At 40.8% G+C, this 19,631-nt stretch overlaps 1 long non-coding RNA gene across 1 annotated transcript in view; it reads left to right on the forward strand.

The window, feature by feature from the left end:
• Window positions 1-19,375, forward strand: part of LOC129645984 (uncharacterized) — a 28,915-nt gene extending 9,540 nt beyond the window's left edge. The window contains exons 2-3 of the long non-coding RNA XR_008711615.1: window positions 14,733-14,782; window positions 18,916-19,375. This is a non-coding gene — a long non-coding RNA (uncharacterized LOC129645984). The remainder of the gene's footprint in view (window positions 1-14,732; window positions 14,783-18,915) is intronic.
• Window positions 19,376-19,631: the final 256 nt, after the last annotated feature.

Here is a 19,631-nt window from a genome sequence, read left to right on the forward strand (position 1 = left end):
ACTGTACAAAAAAGATCTTCACGACCCAGATAATCACGATGGTGTGATCACTGACCTAGAGCCAGACATCCTGGAATGTGAAGTCAAGTGGGCCTTAGAAAGCATCACTACGAACGAAGCTAGTGGAGGTGATGGAATCCCAGTTGAGCTACTCCAAATCCTGAAAGATGATGCTGTGAAAGTGCTGCACTCAATATGCCAGCAAATTTGGAAAACTCAGCAGTGGCCACAGGACTGGAAAAGGTCAGTTTTCATTCCAATCCCAAAGAAAGGCAATGCCAAAGAATGCTCAAACTACCGCACAATTGCCCTCATCTCACACGCTAGAAAAGTAATGCTCAAAATTCTCCAAGCCAGGCTTCAGCAATATGTGAACCGTGAACTTCCTGATGTTCAAGCTGGTTTTAGAAAAGGAAGAGGAACCAGAGATCAAATTGCCAACATCCGCTGGATCATGGAAAAAGCAAGAGAGTTCCAGAAAAACATCTATTTCTGCTTTATTGACTATGCCAAAGCCTTTGACTGTGTGGATCACAATAAACTGTGGAAAATCCTGAAAGAGATGGGAATATCAGACCACCTGATCTGCCTCTTGAGAAATGTGTATGCAGGTCAGGAAGCAACAGTTAGAACTGGACATGGAACAACAGACTGGTTCCAAATAGGAAAAGGAGTTCGTCAAGGCTGTATATTGTCACCCTGTTTATTTAACTTACATGCAGAGTACATCATGAGAGACGCTGGACTGGAAGAAGCACAAGCTGGAATCAAGATTGCCGGGAGAAATATCAATAACCTCAGATATGCAGATGACACCACCCTTATGGCAGAAAGTGAAGAGGAACTCAAAAGCCTCTTGATGAAAATGCAAGAGGAGAGTGAAAAAGTTGGCTTAAAGCTCAACATTCAGAAAACGAAGATCATGGCATCTGGTCCCACCACTTCATGGGAAATAGATGGGGAAGAAGGCTGAGTGCTGAAGAATTGATGCTTTTGAACTGTGGTGCTGGAGAAGACTCTTGAGAGTCCCTTGGACTGCAAGGAGATCCAACCAGTCCATTGTGAAGGAGATCAGCCCTGGGATTTCTTTGGAAGGAATGATGCTAAAGCTGAAACTCCAATACTTTGGCCACCTCATGGGAAGAGTTGACTCATTGCAAAAGACTCTGACGCTGGGAGGGATTGGGGGCAGGAGGAGAAGGGGACGACAGAGGATGAGATGGCTGGATGGCATCACCGACTCGATGGACTTGAGTCTGAGTGAACTCCAGGAGTTGGTGATGGACAGGGAGGCCTGGCATGCTGCGATTCATGGGGTCGCAAAGAGTCGGACACGACTGAGCAACTGAACTGAACTGAACTGAACTGTTCCTCCATCAGATCAGATCAGATCTGTCGCTCAGTCGTGTCCGACTCTTTGCATCCCCATGAATCGCAGCACGCCAGGCCTCGCTGTCCATCACCAACTCCTGGAGTTCACTCAGACTCACGTCCATCGAGTAGGTGATGCCATCCAGCCATCTCATCCTCTGTCATCCCCTTCTCCTCCTGCCCCCAATCCCTCCTAACATGAGTCTTCCAATGAGTCAACTCTTCGCATGAGGTGGCCAAAGTATTGGAGTTTCAGCTTTAGCATCAGTCCTTCCAAAGAACACCCAGGACTGATCTCCTTTAGAATGGACTGGTTGGATCTCCTTGCAGTCCAAGGGACTCTCAAGAGTCTTCTCCAACACCACAGCTCAAAAGCATCAATTCTTCGGTGCTCAGCTTTCTTCACAGTCCAACTCTCACATCCATACATGACCACTGGAAGAACCATAGCCTTGAGTAGACGAACCTTTGTTGGCAAAGTAATGTCTCTGCTTTTGAATATGCTATCTAGGTTGGTCATAACTTTCCTTCCAAGGACTAAGCGTCTTTTAATTTCATGGCTGCAGTCACCATCTGCAGTGATTTTGGAGCCCAAAAAAATAAAGTCTGACACTGTTTCCACTGTTTCCCCATCTATTTCCCATGAAGTGATGGGACCAGATGCCATGATCTTCGTTTTCTGAATGTTGAGCTTTAAGCCATCTTTTTCACTCTCCTCTTGCACTTTCATCAAGAGGCTTTTGAGTTCCTCTTCACTTTCTGCCATAAGGGTGGTGTCATCTGCATATCTGAGGTTATTGATATTTCTCCCGGCAATCTTGATTCCAGCTTGTGCTTCTTCCAGCCCAGTGTTTCTCATGATGTACTCTGCATGTAAGTTAAATAAGCAGGGTGACAATATACAGCCTTGATGAACTCCTTTTCCTATTTGGAACCAGTCTGTTGTTCCATGTCCAGTTCCAACCGTTGCTTCCTGACCTGCATACACATTTCTCAAGAAGCAGATCAGGTGGTCTGGCATTCCCATCTCTTTCAGGATTTTCCACAGTTTATTGTGATCCACACAGTCAAAGGCTTTGGCATAGTCAATAAAGCAGAAATAGATGTTTTTCCGGAACTCTCTTGCTTTTTCCATGATCCAGTGGACGTTGGCAATTTGATCTCTGGTTCCTCTGTCTTTTCTAAAACCAGCTTGAACATCAGGAAGTTCATGGTTCACGTATTGCTGAAGCCTGGCTTGGAGAATTTTGAGCATTACTTTTCTAGCGTGTGAGATGAGGGCAATTGTGCGGTAGTTTGAGCATTCTTTGGCATTGCCTTTCTTTGGGATTGGAATGAAAACTGACCTTTTCCAGACCTGTGGCCACTGCTGAGTTTTCCAAATTTGCTGGCATATTGAGTGGAGCACTTTCACAGCATCATCTTCAGGATTTGGAGTAGCTCAACTGGGATTCCATCACCTCCACTAGCTTTGTTCGTAGTGATGCTTTCTAAGGCCCACTTGACTTCACATTCCAGGGTGTCTGGCTATAGGTGAGTGATCACACCATCATGATTATCTGGGTCGTGAAGATCTTTTTTGTACAGTTCTTCTGTGTATTCTTGCCACCTCTTCTTAAATATCTTCTGCTTCTGTTAGTTCCATACCATTTCTGTCCTTTATGGAGGAACAGTCCCAATTAAAAAAAAAAAAATTGCCACCTTTTGCCTTGTACTGAAGCCTACCAGATACCAAAATACTCCCTCCCTTCCCCCAACACACGATTTTAAACAACTTTTTATTACTGCACTCAAAGTTGAGTAGACAGTCAATAAACAACAATTAGTTATATGAGGAAAATCTCATAGCATCATTACCCAAAATAAAGGAACAGAGGGGAAACAGAAAATCAAGTTAAACAAAAATCTCAACCTCAAGGAGTAACAGCCATGAAATGGGAACATGATAATATTTAGAAAGGAAGTGGGGGAGGGAAGAAAGGAGACTGAAAAGATGCTGTCCAAAAAAAAAAAAAAAACCTTGAAAATTTAAAATATGAAAGATTTTCAAAGATACAAGGGAAAATTTGGAAGGTGAAGTTGAAGTCTCAGAGAGTAGAGGGAAAATAGGAAAGTAAAGAGAAGAGAAAAGAGAATTTGAGGATGAATTCAGCACACATAACATCCCATTTATAGTAATTCTAGAAAGGAAATGATTGATTTTCCCAGAAATAAAGGTCTTGAGTCTCCAGAATGAACAACTTTCCCCAGTACCCTAGTACAATGAAGGCAAAAAGATCTTAACAACACTAGTGATAGAAAAAGGGAGGATCCTAAAAACTTTCAGAGAGAAAAAGCAGGTCACCTAGAAAAGATTAGGAGTCCAAGGATACCAGGTTAGAAGGCATCAGGATAATCCCTTCAAATGCTGAAAGAACATTGTTTTCCTGTATAGAAGTCTATACCTTGCCAAAATATCTATCAAGTGTGGGAATAGTATAAAGACATTTTCAGACTTGTAAGGTCTCATTTATCTATTCTTTCTCAGGAAGCAACTGGATGACATTTTCCATAAAAATGATGGAGGGGAAAAAAAATCAAGAAAAACAAAAATCATGGTATCCATGAAATGTGTATGCTGTGTGCTAAGTCACATCAGTCGTGTCCAACTCTGTGTGACCCTGTGGACTGTAGCTTGCCAGGCTCCTCAGTCCATGGGATTCTCCAGGCAAGAAAACTGGAGTGGGTTGCCATTTCCTTCTCCAGGGGCTCTTCCTGACTCAGGGATTGAACCCATCTCTCTTAAGTCTCCTGCATTGGTAGGCAGGTTCTTTACCACTGGCAGGTTCTTCACCACCTGGGAAGCCACCCATGATATAGGATCCCCAATTATGATGAAAGGAAAGTTGTTTGGCAGGCTTACAGTGCAACCATTACAGTTGGAGAACTCCAGAAATGATTGGAATGGATAATTTACCAGATATATTTGACCGTATAAGAGGAGGCTTTCAGTACTGAGAAAGAGTTTAGAGAAATGGCAACCCTCTCAAGTATTCTTAGATGGGAAATCCCATGGACAGGAGCCTGGTGGGCTACAGTCCATGGGATTGCAAAAGAGTTGGACAAGACTTAGCAACTAAACAACAACAATAATAAAATTAAAAACTTAAAATAGGCAATTATTAATTCTAGGAAAGACAACCCATGTGAGAAAGATATAATTTCAATTGGGCCTATATGGCTCATTTGCAAGCATTTATATAATCATAATAATGAGTGGCCACCTCATGCGAAGAGTTGACTCATTGGAAAAGACTCTGATGCTGGGAGGGATTGGGGGCAGGAGAAGGGGACGACAGAGAATGAGATGGCTGGATGGCATCACTGACTCGATGGATGTGAGTCTGAGTGAACTCCGGGAGATGGTGATGGACAGGGAGGCCTGGCGTGCTGCGATTCATGGGGTCGCAAAGAGTCGGACACGACTGAGCGACTGAACTGAACTGAATAATGAAAAACAATAGAGATTTAACTAAAAATTATGATAAGACTTTTTTGAGACTGAGGTGAGTGGTCAGAGATATAAGTTAAATCCTCATTATCTGTAGTTGAAGTATAACTATAAAGTTGAAAACTCAAGAAATGATAGTAAATGTGTGTTTTTAGAAATGGAAGTTAAATACTGGAAGAAACTACTAAAGAGTTTGCAATTGTTGGTTGTGGATTGGGAGAGAAAGAGTTGGGCTGAAGCAGTGATCTCTGGTTTTATTTTATTTTTAACTAACTTATTTATTTATTTTTGATTGCCTTGGGTCTTTATTGCCGCACATGGACTTTCTCTAGCTGTGGCAAGCGGAGGCTTCCCTTCTCGTGGCGCGCAGGCTCTGGGCACACCGCCTTCAGTAGCTGTGGCACGTGGGCTCAATGGTTGTGGCTCGAGGGCTCTAGAGCGTGGGCCCTAGAGTAGTTGTGAGGCATGGGCTTTAGTTGCTCCACGGCGTGGAGAGTCTTCCTGGACTGGAAACAAACCAGTGTCCCCTGCATTGGCAGGTGGATTCTTATCCACGGTACCACAAGGGAAGCCCTGGTTTTATTTTTAAGCCTTAGTATTATTTGACTTTTAAAAAACTTGTAAGCTCATAAAAGTTATTATATGAAATATATTTAAATGATATTACTTCAAAAATAAGTGGATGGATTGAAGAGTGGCTATAATAAATTAGCTTTCCAATTCAATATGTCAGAAAGAGTATGTGTTATGCAGAAAAGTTATTGGGTTGGCCAGAAAGTTTGTTCGGGTTCTTCTATAAGCTGTTACCCGAAAACCCAAAGCACCTTTTTGGCCAACCCAGGATTAACATAGCAGACCTGACTGCTCTCCTTTGACATGCCTGCTTACATGGGTGGCATCTGGGAGCTTCCTGGATTTCAGGAAGGTTCTCACCACCCTCACTGATGAGAGTGGTTCACTGTGCCTTAACTGTTTGTGCAGACAGTATGGTTTACCATAGCCGTCTGCTTTCCTTCTGGAGTACATGTCACCAGGCAGAGGGAATCTTTGTAACCAACCCCCATCAAATCTCTGTTCAGTTTCTAATGAGCTTCACTGGTAAACAACTTTTGGCATGTGTTGTTACAACTCATTGTTGAGGGAATTAAGTGCATCCTGTGTGAGAGAGAACTCTTGGAAGCTTGGTCTTGGTTTCCTCCAGACTACGCCCCCTGTGCCTTTTTTCTTTGCTGATTTTACTGATTTTGTTCTGTATCTTTTCTCTGTAAGAAATCATAACCACACATACAGCTGCATGTTGAATCCTGATTCCTCCTAACGAATCATGGAATTTGGAGGTGGTCTTGAGGACCCCAACACACGTTTTTTTTACCCCAAATACCCATTAAAATATTAATGTAAGTGCAAGATGTGTGCTTGCAAGCAATAAAACCCAATTCTAGCTGTCTCAGAGAAAAAAATAGCGTTTATTGGCAGGGTTGAAGCAAGGGCTTTCAGAATTGAACGGAGACCGGAGAAGCAAGCTAGAATGTCATTGCCACCGCTGCTTATATATAAATAATATCTTAATTTTTTTTTCTGTGAAGTTACTGGTATTGGAAGTACAGTTTATTGTTGCCTGTCCATCTTGTATTTAGCCACCTTGCTAAACTTTCTTATTATTTCTAATAATGTGGTTGGTTCTTAAGGGTTTTCTCTGTAGATAATTATAGGTGATAGTTTTGATCTTCCCTTTTCAAACATCAGGTCTGACCTACCTTCCTCCCCCTTTCTTTCTTTCATCCCTTCTTCCCTTCCTTCCCTCCTTCCTTCCCTTTCTCCCCCCGACCCCCACACCCCTCTCTGTCTTACTGACCTTCAGCATGATGTTAGAGGCAGTAGACACCCCCGCCTTGTTACTCCAGTTTTAAGGAAATGCTTCTGACATTTCCCTACTAAGAATGATGTGTGCTTTCAGTGTTATGTGAGATACTCTTTAACAGACTCAGAAAGATAATTTCTCTTCTCACTTTGCTAAAAGTTGTTGTATCATGATGAGTGTTGAATTTTATCAAATACTTCTTCTGCATCTATTAACATGATAATTGGTTTTCTCCTTTACTCTTAATGTGAAGAATTGGTTCTCTAATATTAAACCATTCTTGTATCTCTGGAATTTACCTGGCTTTGTCATGATTTATTATCTCTTTTATACATCACTGATTTGGTTTGCTAACGTTTTAATTAATGTATTTGCATCTACGGTCACAAGTGAGATTGACTATAATTTGATAGTTTGGGGAATTAAGTTTTATTAATCTCATAGAATGAGTTGGAAATATTTCCTCCTTTTCAATTTTCTGGAAGAGTTTGTATATGAAATGAACTGTTCCTTGGAAAGTTGGAATATTTTTCTAAAATTTTGTTCATCTAAGTTTTGCAAAATGTTTTCTTTTAAATCTCTGCTGCACCTATAGTTATGTTCCCCTTTGCATTACGAGTATTTTTTCTTCTCTTCTTTCTTATCCCTTTTACCGCAAGTCTCCATCAATTTCATTAGTTTTCTCCCCCCAGATCGCTAGCTCCTGGCCTTTTTGATCATCTCTAGTTTATTTTTTCTGATTATTGCTCTAATCATTTTAATCTGCTTCCTTTCATTTTATTCTGTTATTTTTCTAACAAGTTAGGTGCCTGTTTTTTTTTTTTTTAATTTTCAGACTTTTTTTGTTTCTAATATAAGCATCAAGATGATAAGTTTAGCTTGAATTACCATGTTGTTTGTTTCTCAAGCCTTGATATACAGTATTTTTATTATTGCTCAATTCTAAATATCTTTATGCTTCTATTATGATTTTATCTTGGATCCAAGTGTTTTAAGTGTGTGTGTTAAATTTTTAATTTTGCAATAACTGTAGATTCACAAGCACTTATAAGAAATAATAGAGAGATTCCATGTACATTTTATCCAGTTTCCTCCGATAGTAGCATCTTGCAAAACTATAGGAAATATCACAACCAGAATACTGACATTGATTGATGAGGATTCAGCTGTTAATCTTAGTGAGGATTCCTTATATGTGATTAATGATATCGGTCTTGCTGCTTTCAAGTCTCTCTTTGTCCTTGGTTTATGACAGTTTGAATGTGATGTATCTAGATATGGATCTGTTTGAGTTTATCTTACTTAGGATGTGTTGAGCTTCTTGAGTTTCATGCATTTTGGGACATTTTGGGACATTATTTACCCCCAATTTTTGTTGTTGTTGTTGTTCTTTTCTTTCCTTTTGGGACCTCCATTACACACACGTTGATACACTTCATGGTGTTTCACAGGTGTCTGAAGCTCTGTTCATTTTTCTTTATTCCTTTTTTTCTTCTCTTTCTTTTCCTTAGACTGGAGAATCTCAATTGACATCTCTTCAAGTTTTCTGATTCTTCGTTCTGCCAGCTTGAACCTATAGTCATGCTCCTTTAGTAAAAATTTTCATTTTCAGTTGTTGAACTAAGTTCTTTTTCTTTTTAGCCACACCACATGGCTTGTGGAATCCCAGTTCCCGACTAAGGATTGAGCCTAGACCACAGCAATGAAAGTGCTGAGTCCTAACCAACAGACCACCAGAGAATTCCTCTGAAGTTCTCTTTTTATATTGGGATTTATATTTATGTTGGTTCTTTTTTAAGTCTTTATTTGGTGAGACATTCTTACATTTTCCTTTAGTTCTTTAGACATGATTTCCTTTAGTTCTTTAAACAAATTTATAAAAGCTGATTTAAATTCTTTGTCTAGTGAAATCTATCCATCTAGGCTTTCTGCCAGACAGTTTCTATTAATTGCTTCCCCCCCACCCCACTCCCCACACTACCTCGTGTATGTCATATTTTCCCATTTCTTTGCATGTCTCATGTGTTTTTTGAGAACTAGGCATTTCAATAATATAATGTGGCACTCTGGATATCACATTCCCCGCTCTTCCCAGGGTTTATTGGTGTTGCTGCTTGTTGTTGTTGCTGCTGCTATTTGTTTTAGTGACTTTCCTGAACTAATTCTGTAAGTCTGTATTCTTTGTCATGCCTGGCCACTTACAGTCTCTGCTTGGTTAGTTTAGTGATCAGGTAATGAATGGTCAGCTATTCCCGTACATGCTTTGAATTGATAAGTCTCCTGGCCTTTGCCAGTGTGTGTGTGTGTGTGTGTGTGTGATATTAGGCTATAGGGGTATGTGTGTGTGTGTGATATTAGGGTATGGGTGTGTGTGTGATGTTAGGGTATGGGGGGTGTGTGTGATGTTAGGGTATAGGGGTGTGTGTGTGTTTGGGTGTGATGTTAGGGTATAGGGTGTGTGTGTGTTTGGGTGTGATGTTAGGGTATAGGGGTGTGTGTGTGTTTGGGTGTGATGTTAGGGTATAGGGGGGTGTGTGTGTGTGTGTGTGATGTTAGGGTATAGGGGTGTGTGTGTGTTTGGGTGTGATGTTAGGGTATAGTGTGTGTGTGTGTTTGGGTGTGATGTTAGGGTATAGGGTGTGTGTGTGTTTGGGTGTGATGTTAGGGTATAAGGTGTGTGTGTGTTTGGGTGTGATGTTAGGGTATAGGGGTGTGTGTGTGTGATGTTAGGGTATGGGGAGTGTGTGTGATGTTAGGGTATGGGGGGTGTGTGTGATGTTAGGGTATGGGGGGTGTGTGTGATGTTAGGGTATGGGGGGTGTGTGTGATGTTAGGGTATGGGGTGTGTGTGTGTTTGGGTGTGATGTTAGGGTATAGGGGTGTGTGTGTGTTTGGGTGTGATGTTAGGGTATAGGGTGTGTGTGTGTTTGGGTGTGATGTTAGGGTATAGGGTGTGTGTGTGTTTGGGTGTGATGTTAGGGTATAGGGTGTGTGTGTGTTTGGGTGTGATGTTAGGGTATAGGGGTGTGTGTGTGTTTGGGTGTGATGTTAGGGTATGGGGGGTGTGTGTGATGTTAGGGTATAGGGTGTGTGTGTGTTTGGGTGTGATGTTAGGGTATAGGGTGTGTGTGTGTTTGGGTGTGATGTTAGGGTATAGGGTGTGTGTGTGTTTGGGTGTGATGTTAGGGTATAGGGGTGTGTGTGTGTTTGGGTGTGATGTTAGGGTATAGGGTGTGTGTGTGTGTTTGGGTGTGATGTTAGGGTATAGGGTGTGTGTGTGGGTGTGATGTTAGGGTATAGGGTGTGTTTGGGTGTGATGTTAGGGTATAGGGTGTGTGTGTGTTTGGGTGTGATGTTAGGGTATAGGGTGTGTGTGTGTGTGTGATGTTAGGGTATAGGGGTGTGTTTGGGTGTGATGTTAGGGTATAGGGTGTGTGTGTGTGTGTGATGTTAGGGTATAGGGGTGTGTTTGGGTGTGATGTTAGGGTATAGGGTGTGTGTGTGTTTGGGTGTGATGTTAGGGTATAGGGTGTGTGTGTGTTTGGGTGTGATGTTAGGGTATAGGGTGTGTGTGTGTGTGTAATGTTAGGGTATAGGGGTGTGTTTGGGTGTGATGTTAGGGTATAGGGTGTGTGTGTGGTATTATGGTATAGCTTCAAGAATCCAGCCCACTGTTGACAGCTGTGCCTTAGTCTTGACTTCCTGCTTGTGCAGAGCCTCAAGGTCTCAGCAGTGAGTGAGATTAGGGTCATCTCAGGCCTTTCCTAGGTGTGCACACAGCCCTGCGCATACAAGTGGCCTTCTAGATATCCAAGAATATGTTGAAACTTTTCAAATATTCCTATAGATATCTTACTCCAACGTTTCTCCTTTGAAAGTTTTGGTCAGCTTCTTATTTGCCCTCCCCAGTTGCTATCACCTAAAGCACCTATGATGTTACACAGTTGCCACTAGTTATTTTCAATAAATGCTCCAGGCAAAAGGGTATTCACAGTGAATGAGCTCTGAGTCAGTTGAAATAAACACAAGCCCTACCAGTGGTGGTTTACAGGGAACTGCCAGGCAGGTCAAATGATGACAGTTATTTGGGGATGGAGCCTTTGAGAAGCTCCAAGCCTGATTTGGCCTTTAGTGACTGCTAGGCTACTAGTCTTCATATTGTTGTTCAGTCGCTAAGTCACGTTCGACTCTTTGCAACCCCATGGACTGCAGCATGCCAGGCTTCCCTATCCTCCAGACTCTCAGAGCTTACCCGAATTCGTCTCCACTGAATTGGTGATACTATCCAACCATCTCATCCTCTGCCTCTCCCTTCTTTTGCCTTCAGCCTTTCCCAGCATCAGGGTCTTTTCCAATGAGTTGGCTCTCCCCATCAGGTGGCCAAAGTATTGAAGCTTCAGCATCAGTCCTTCCAATGAATATTCAGGGTTGATTTCCTTTAGGATTGACTAGTTTGCTCTCCCTGCAGTCCAAGGGACTCTCAAGAGTCTTTTCCAGCACCACAATTCAAAAGCATCAATTCTTAACTACCAATATTTCATGATATGAGTGTACCACAGTTTGTTTAACCATTTACCCATTGAAGGACATCTGAGTTGCTTCTGATTTGGGGAAAACTGGACATCCACATGCAAGAGAATGAAGCTAGACCACAATCTTACACCATACACAAAAATTAACTCAGAATGGATTAAAGACTTGAGACTCCTAGAAGAAAACATAGGCAGTAAGTTCTTTGACATCAGTCTTGGCAATGATTTTTTGGATTTGACACCAAAAGTAAAAGTAAGTTTGATATATATGTCAAACTAAAAAATACTCCTGCACAACAAAGGAAACCACCAACAAAATGAAAAGGCAGACCATCTAATGGGAGAAAATATTTGCAAAGCATAGATCTGACAAGGGATTAATATCCAAAATATATAAAGAACTCAATAGCAAAGGACAAAACAATCCAGTTTTTAAATGGGCAGAGGATCTGAATGAACATTTTCCCAAAGAAGACATAACAAATAGCCAACAGGTACATGAGAAGCTACTCAACATCACTGTCAGGGGACTGCAAATCAAAAGCACAATGAGATATCACATCACACATTTTAGAATGGTTATTATTAAAAAAATCAAGAAGTAACAGGTATTGGTGGGGATATGGAGAAAAGGGAATCTTCCTGGCAGTGGGAATGTAAACTGGTACAGCCACTATGGAAAACAGCATGAAAGTTTGTCAAAAAAATCAAAACTAGAACTACCAAATGATCCAGCAGTTCCACCTCTCGGTATTTATCCAAAGGAAATGAAAACACTTGAAAAGATGTTTGCATCCCTATGTTCATTGCAGAATTATTTGCAGTAACCAAGAGATGGAAACATCTAAGTGTCTGCTGATGGATGAATGGATAAAGATGTGTTGTATAAGTCAGCTGTATAAATATGAATATTATTCAGCTATAAAAAAAGAAGGAAATCCTGCCATTTGTGACTACATGGATGAACTTTGAAGGCATTATACTAAGTGAAGTAAGCCAGACAGAAAGACAAGTGTTGCTGCTGCTAAGTTACGTCAGTCGTGTCTGACTCTGTGCGACCCCATAGACGGCAGCCCACCAGGCTCCCGTCCCTGGGATTCTCCAGGCAAGAATACTGGAGTGTGTTGCCATGTCCTTCCCCAGTGCATGAAAGTGAAAAGTGAAAGTGAAGTTGCTCAGTCACATCCGACTCTTCGCGACCCCATGGACTGTAGCCCTGAATCCCAGGCTTCTCTGTCCATGGGATTTCCCAGGCAAGAGTACTGGAGTGGGTTGCTATTGCCTTCTCCAAGACAAGTGTTATATGATATCAATTATATTTGTAATCTCAAACAAACTCATAGAGACAGAGAGTAGATTGATGGTTGCCAGAGATGGGGTTTAGGGTAGGCAAAATGAATTAAGGGAGTCAAAAGGTACAAACTTCCAGTTACAAATAAGTCCTGGGACTATAATGTCTAGCATGTGGACTATAGTTAATAATACTGTATTGTATGCTAAAGAGAACCTAAAAGTTCTCACCATGGGACTTCCTTGGTGGTCCTGTGCCTAAGACTCCACATTCCCAATGCAGGGGCCCCAGGTTCAATTTCTGCTCAGGGAACTGGATCCCTCCCGTATGCCGTGACTAGGAGTCCTAAGAGTCGAATGCTGCAACTAAAGATCTTGCATGCTGCAACTAAGACCCATTTCAGTTCATGTTTAGTTGCTCAGTCGTGTCCGGCTCTTTGCGACCCCATGAATCGCAGCACGCCAGGCCTCCCTGTCCATCATCAACTCCCGGAGTTCACTCAGACTCACGTCCATCAAGTCAGTGATGCCATCCAGCCATCTTATCCTCTGTTGTCCCTTTCTCCTCCTGCCCCCATCCCTCCCAGCATCAGAGTCTTTTCCAATGAGTCAACTCTTCGCATGAGGTGGCCAAAGTACTGGAGTTTCAGCTTTAGCATCATTCCTTGCAAAGAAATCTCAGGGCTGATCTCCTTCAGAATGGACTGGTTGGATCTCCTTGCAGTCCAAGGGACTCTCAAGAGTCTTCTCCAACACCACAGCTCAAAAGCATCAATTCCTCAGTGCTCAGCCTTCTTCACAGTCCAACTCTCACATCCATACAAGACCACAGGAAAAACCATAGCCTTGAGTAGACGAACCTTTGTTGGCAAAGTAATGTCTCTGCTTTTCAATATGCTATCTAGGTTGGTCATAACTTTCCTTCCAAGGACTAAGCGTCTTTTAATTTCACGGCTGCAGTCACCATCTGCAGTGATTTTGGAGCCCAAAAAAATAAAGTCTGACACTGTTTTCACTGTTTCCCCATCTATTTCCCATGAAGTGATGGGACCGGATGCCATGATCTTCGTTTTCTGAATGTTGAGCTTTAAGCCAACTTTTTCACTCTCCACTTTCACCTTCATCAAGAGGCTTTTGAGTTCCTCTTCACTTTCTGCCATAAGGGTGGTGTCATCTGCATATCCGAGGTTATTGATATTTCTCCCGGCAATCTTGATTCCAGCTTGTGTTTCTTCCAGTCCAGCGTTTCTTATGATGTACTCTGCATATAAGTTAAACAAACAGGGTGACAATATACAGCCTTGACGAACTCCGTTTCCTATTTGGAACCAGTCTATTGTTCCATGTCCAGTTCCAACTGTTGCTTCCTGACCTGCATACAGATTTCTCAAGAGGCAGATCAGGTGGTCTGGTATTCCCATCTCTTTCAGGATTTTCCACAGTTTATTGTGATCCACACAGTCAAAGGCTTTGGTATAGTCAATAAAGCAGAAATAGATGTTTTTCTGGAACTCTCTTGCTTTTTCCATGATCCAGCGGATGTTGTCAATTTGATCTCTGGTTCCTCTTCCTTTTCTAAAACCAGCTTGAACATCAGGAAGTTCATGGTTCACATATTGCTGAAGCCTGGCTTGGAGAATTTTGAGCATTACTTTTCTAGCGTGTGAGATGAGTGCAATTATGTGGTAGTTTGAGCATTCTTTGGCATTGCCTTTCTTTGGGATTGGAATGAAAACTGACCTTTTCCAGTCCTGTGGCCACTGCTGAGTTTTCCAAATTTGCTGGCATATTGAGTGCAGCACTTTCACAGCATCATCTTTCAGGATTTGGAATAGCTCAACTGGGATTCCATCACCTCCACTAGCTTTGTTCGTAGTGATGCTTTCTAAGGCCCACTTGACTTCACATTCCAGGATGTCTGGCTCTAGGTCAGTGATCCCACCATCGTGATTATCTGGGTCGTGAAGATCTTTTTTGTACAGTTCTTCTCAACCAAATAAATACTTTTTTTAAAGTTCTCACCACAAGAAAAAAAATTGTGTATGGTAATGAATGTTAATTGGACTTATTTGGTGATCATTTTGCAGTATATACAGATAACGAACCAATTGTGCACCTGAAACTAATTTATATGTCAATTATATCTCAATTTTTTTTTTTTAAGAAAAGCATTTTCTTTGTGTTACAGGACTAAGCCAGTGGCACAGAGTTATCCATGAAATCAGGTAGAAGGTACAGGTAAGCAATGAGTGGTGCATAGATAAGTCTTCCTGAATAGTATAAAAAACTTAGAACTCTTTTACTCCAACTTCCTGGCCTTTTGATTACATACTATAATTTTCTAGTATTTTAGACCTGTTCTTTTGAATTTAATCGTTGTGGCTGAGTAACAAATTCATGGTGAACTTCCCTGGTGGTTCAGCGGTAAAGAATCCGACTGCCAGTGCAGGAGACGTGGGTTTGATTCCTAGGTTGGGAAGATCCCCTGGAGAAGGAAATGGCAACCCAGTCTGGTGTTCTTCCCTGGGAAATCCCATGGACAAAGGAGTTTGGTGCGCTACAGTCCATGGGGTTGCAAAGGGTCGGATATGACTTAGCAACTAAACAGCAAACTGACCATACGGGTGAAATTTGGGTTGTTTCCGGCTTATTGCATGCAGTTCTGCCAAGAATAGCTTTATGCACATACCGTTTTGTACACATGGAAGTATATCTGTGGGATAAACCACCCAAAGTAAAATTCCTGTGTCAAAGGCTATATGCATTTGGAAATGGGATAGCTTTCCATAAGGACTCTGCCAGTTGACGCTCATATAAACCATGTGTGAGAGGGCCTGTTTTCCCACAGCTTCATTTTAGCCAGCTTTTAGATTTTTGCCGCTCTGATAGGTGAAAAAATAATATTTGGATATAGTTTTAACTTGAATTTCTATTATTATGAAGGAGCTTGAGCATTCTTTCATATGTTTAAAGCCATCAACCTGGAAATTGACTAGAGTATGAATGTATTAGTTTGTATATACATTTGTTAAAAATGGCGGAACTGTGCACTTTAAATCTGTGCATTCACTGTGTATAAATTATACTTCTGGTGCCATTTAAAAATTTTAATTTTTTGTTTGGCTGCATCAGGTCTTAGTTGCAGCACGTGGGATCTTCACTGCAGTGTGCGGGCTTCGTTGCCCCTTGCCATGTGGGATCTTAGTTCCCTGACCAGGGATCTAACCTGTGTACCCTGCATTGCAAGGTGGTTTCTTAACCACTGGACCACCAGAGAAGTCCCTCTAGGACCATTTTGAAAAAAAGATTTTTCTTTCTCTATTTAATGAGTTTGTCAAAAATAATTTGACCATATAATGTGTGGATCTATTCCTTGACTCTATTACATTGATCTATTTGTGCTTTTGCCAGTGTTACACTGTCTTGATTTTCTTTGCTTTATTATAAGCTTTGAAGGCGTGTAGAATAATATCTCCAAATTTACTTTCCTTTTCTAAGGTTATTTTGAGTATTTATATCCTTTGCAGTTCCACATAAATTTTAGAATCAGCTTGTCAATTTCCATAATAAAGTTATGGAGATTTTGATTGGGATTTCATTGAGTCTCTATATCAATTTAGGGGGAATAGCTTAAACAATATGTATGAGTCTTACAATCCATTAATAGACTATTTTTTCCATGAATGTGTGTCTTTAATTTAACTCAGAAATGTTTTGTAGATTTCAGTGCAAAGGTTTTACGCATTTTTATTAACTTACCCTTAAGTATTTTCTGTGTTTTAGATGATCATATAGATGACCTTTTGCTGGCTACTCTTATTTGTTTTTCCATTAACTTTGGGGATGAAATTGGTCATAAAAAGAAGAAAGGGTGTGGAGAAAAGGGAACCCTCTTGCATTGTTGTTGGGAATGTAAATTGATATAGCCTCTATGGAAGATAGTATTGAAATTCCTTTAAAAACTAGGAGTAAAACTACCATATGACCCAGAAATCCCACTATTAGGCATATATCCTGAAGAAACCAGAATTGAAAAAGATACACATACCCCACGGTTCACTGCAGCACTATTTCCAGTAGCTAGGACATGGAAGCAACCTGATGTCCATTGACAGATGGATAAAGAAGCTGTAGTACATATATAAAATGGAATATTACCCAGCCATAAAGAGGAATACGTTTGAGTCAGTTCTAATGAGGTGGATGAATGTAGAGCCTATTATACAGAGTGAAGTAAAGTCAGAGAAAAACAAATACCATATACTAACACATATATATGGACTCTAGAAAGACAGTACTGATGAAGCTGTTTGCAGGCCAGCAGTGGAGACATAGACGTAAAGAACAGACTTACAGTCATGGGGGCTGGGGAGGAAGGAGAAGGTGGGACAAATGGAGAAAGTAACACGGAGACATATACACCGCCATACGTAAAATACATAGTCAATGGGAATTTGCTGTATGACTCAGGGAACTCGAGCAGGGGCTCTGTAACAACCTAGAGGGATGGGATGAGGTAGAAGGTAGGAGGGAGGTTCAGGAGGTAGGGGGCATGCATATACCTGTGGCTGATTCGTGTTGACGTATGGCAGAAACCAACACAATATTGTAGAGCAATTATCCTTCAATTAAAAATAAAAATTTTTAAATAAATCATTTGATATTTTTAAAGGGAAAATCAAAAACTTTTTGATATTGTCTTTTAAACTCAGTATTCAAAAAACTAAGATCATGGCATCCAGTCTTATCACTTCATGGCAAATAGCTGGGGAAACAATGGAAACAGTGACAGACTTTGTTTTCTTGGACTCCAAAAATCACTGCAGATGGTGATTGCAGCCATGAAATTAAAAGACACTTGCCCCTTGGCAGAAAAGCTATGACAGACCTAGACACCATATTAAAAAGTAGAGACATTACTTTACCAGCAAGGTCCATATAGTCAAAGCTGTGGCTTTTCTAGTAGTCATGTATGTATGGATTTGAAAGTTGGACAGCTGAGCGCTGAAGAATTGATGCTTTTGAACAGTGGTGTTGGAAAAGACCCTTGAGAGTCCCTTGGACTGCAAGGACGTCAAACCAGTCCATCCTCAAGGAAATCAGTTCTGAATATTCATTGGAAGGACTGAGGCTGAAGCTGAAGCTCCAGTACTTTGGTCACCTGATGTGAAGAACTGACTCATTGGAAAAGCCCCTGATGCTGGGAAAGATTGAAGGTGGGAGGAGAAGGGGACGACAGAGGATGAGGTGATTGGATGGCATCACTGACTCGATGGACAAGAGTTTGAGCAAGCTCTGGGAGTTGGTGATGGATGGGGAGGCCTCGTGTGTTGCAGTCCATGGGGTCTCAAAGAGTCAGACACAACTCAGCGACTGAACTGAACTTATTCAGTAATAAGGTCTATTTTCTGAAGGCTTGTGTGCTTATGTGCGTCACTCCCCAGCCACCCCACCCACCCCCATGCTTGCTAGGTCTTACCCATTTCTGTTAGTGTTATTCCTGAGTATTTTATCTTTTTGTTGCTGTAGTGAATGAGGCCTTTCCTTTCAGTGTATTTTCTGATTATTATTTGCATATGTGAAAATTACTTATGTTCTACTTTACTGGATTTTATTATTATTTGTAGTAGTTTTCAGTTGATTATCTTGCATTTTCCATGTGTATAGTCACATCATGTGCAAAGAGTAATAGACCCCCTCCTTTCCAATTTCTGTACTTCTGAACTCTTTTCAGTCTTCGCCCATTGTGTTGGCAGTATCTCTAGTATAATATTAGTAACAGTCTTGGTAGTAGACAGACTTTTCCTAATTTCAATGAAAATGCTCCTGCTGTTTCCTCATTAAGCATTATGTTTGTTTTGGGGATATAAAGAAGAATCTATCCCTATTTTTTAGAGGATTTTAAAATCAAGGATGGTTTGTTGAACATTATCAAAGCTTTCTTAGTATCTGTGAAAATTATATCCTTATATGGAACTATCTTTGTATTTTTAAAATAATCTTACTCGATTGTAACGTGTTGTCTTTAATGGATTCCTAGTTTTTGTTTTTGCTATATGTTACTTAGTGTACTTAGGCAGTATCTGTATGATCCCTTTCTCTTGAAGGTAGACATATATTTCATATATTATATATGAAATATAATAGAATGTATCACTCCCATGACTATGTTATGTTATGTGGCAAAGACTAAGGGATTTTGTTGATGTAATTAAGTCCCTAATCTGTTGACTTTTGACTTGATGAAAGGGAGATTACTTTGGATAAACCTTACCTGATCAGGTAAAGGCTTTAAAAGAGAGTTTAGGGCTTTCTCTGAAGTCAGAGCTTTCCTGCTGCCTTTGAAGATGTCAACTGTTTTGAGTTTACAGCCACAAAGAAATGAATTCTGCCAACAACCATGGGAGCTTGAAAAAGGATGTGATCCCCAGATGAGAGTGCAGCCTGACTGGCACCTTGATTGTTACCTTGTGAGACCCTGAAGACCCAGCTAAGCTGTGTTCAGGCTCCTAAGCAATGGAAACTGTGAGATAATAACTGTACATTGTTTTAAGCTGCTGTATTTGTGGCAATTTATCTCATAGCAGTTGACAACTAACACTCAGTATTTTTGCATAAATACTAAGAAGTAAGAGTGGTCTGTAATTTCCTTCCTCGTCAGATTTGGATATTAATGTTATACCTACTTTATAGAAATAACTTGAAAGTTTTCTTCATTTTCAGTCCCTTGAAATAGCTTCAAAATGCATTTTCGAATTAAGCATTAGACTTCTTAAAGGCTTGGTAGCACTTCCTTGTGAAATCTGGGACTGATTTTTTTTTTTTTTTTGATAGAAGTGTTCTTTAAAAATGATCATATTTTTATTTTCTTCTTATTTTATTTATTTTGATAAATTATATAACTCCTCACAAGTGATATATTTCATATAGGTTTTCAAAATTGCTTACATAGGGTTAAACAAAAAAAAAATTTTTTTTTGGCCAAGCAGCTTGTCCCTTGTGGCTCAGCTGGTAAAGAATCTGCCTGCAATGTGGGAGACCTGGGTTAGATCCTGGGATGGGAAGATCCCCTGGAGAAAGGAAAGGC

The sequence above is a fragment of the Bubalus kerabau genome, chromosome 3 (genome assembly GCF_029407905.1).
Source record: "Bubalus kerabau isolate K-KA32 ecotype Philippines breed swamp buffalo chromosome 3, PCC_UOA_SB_1v2, whole genome shotgun sequence".
Taxonomy (NCBI): Eukaryota; Metazoa; Chordata; class Mammalia; order Artiodactyla; family Bovidae; genus Bubalus; species Bubalus kerabau.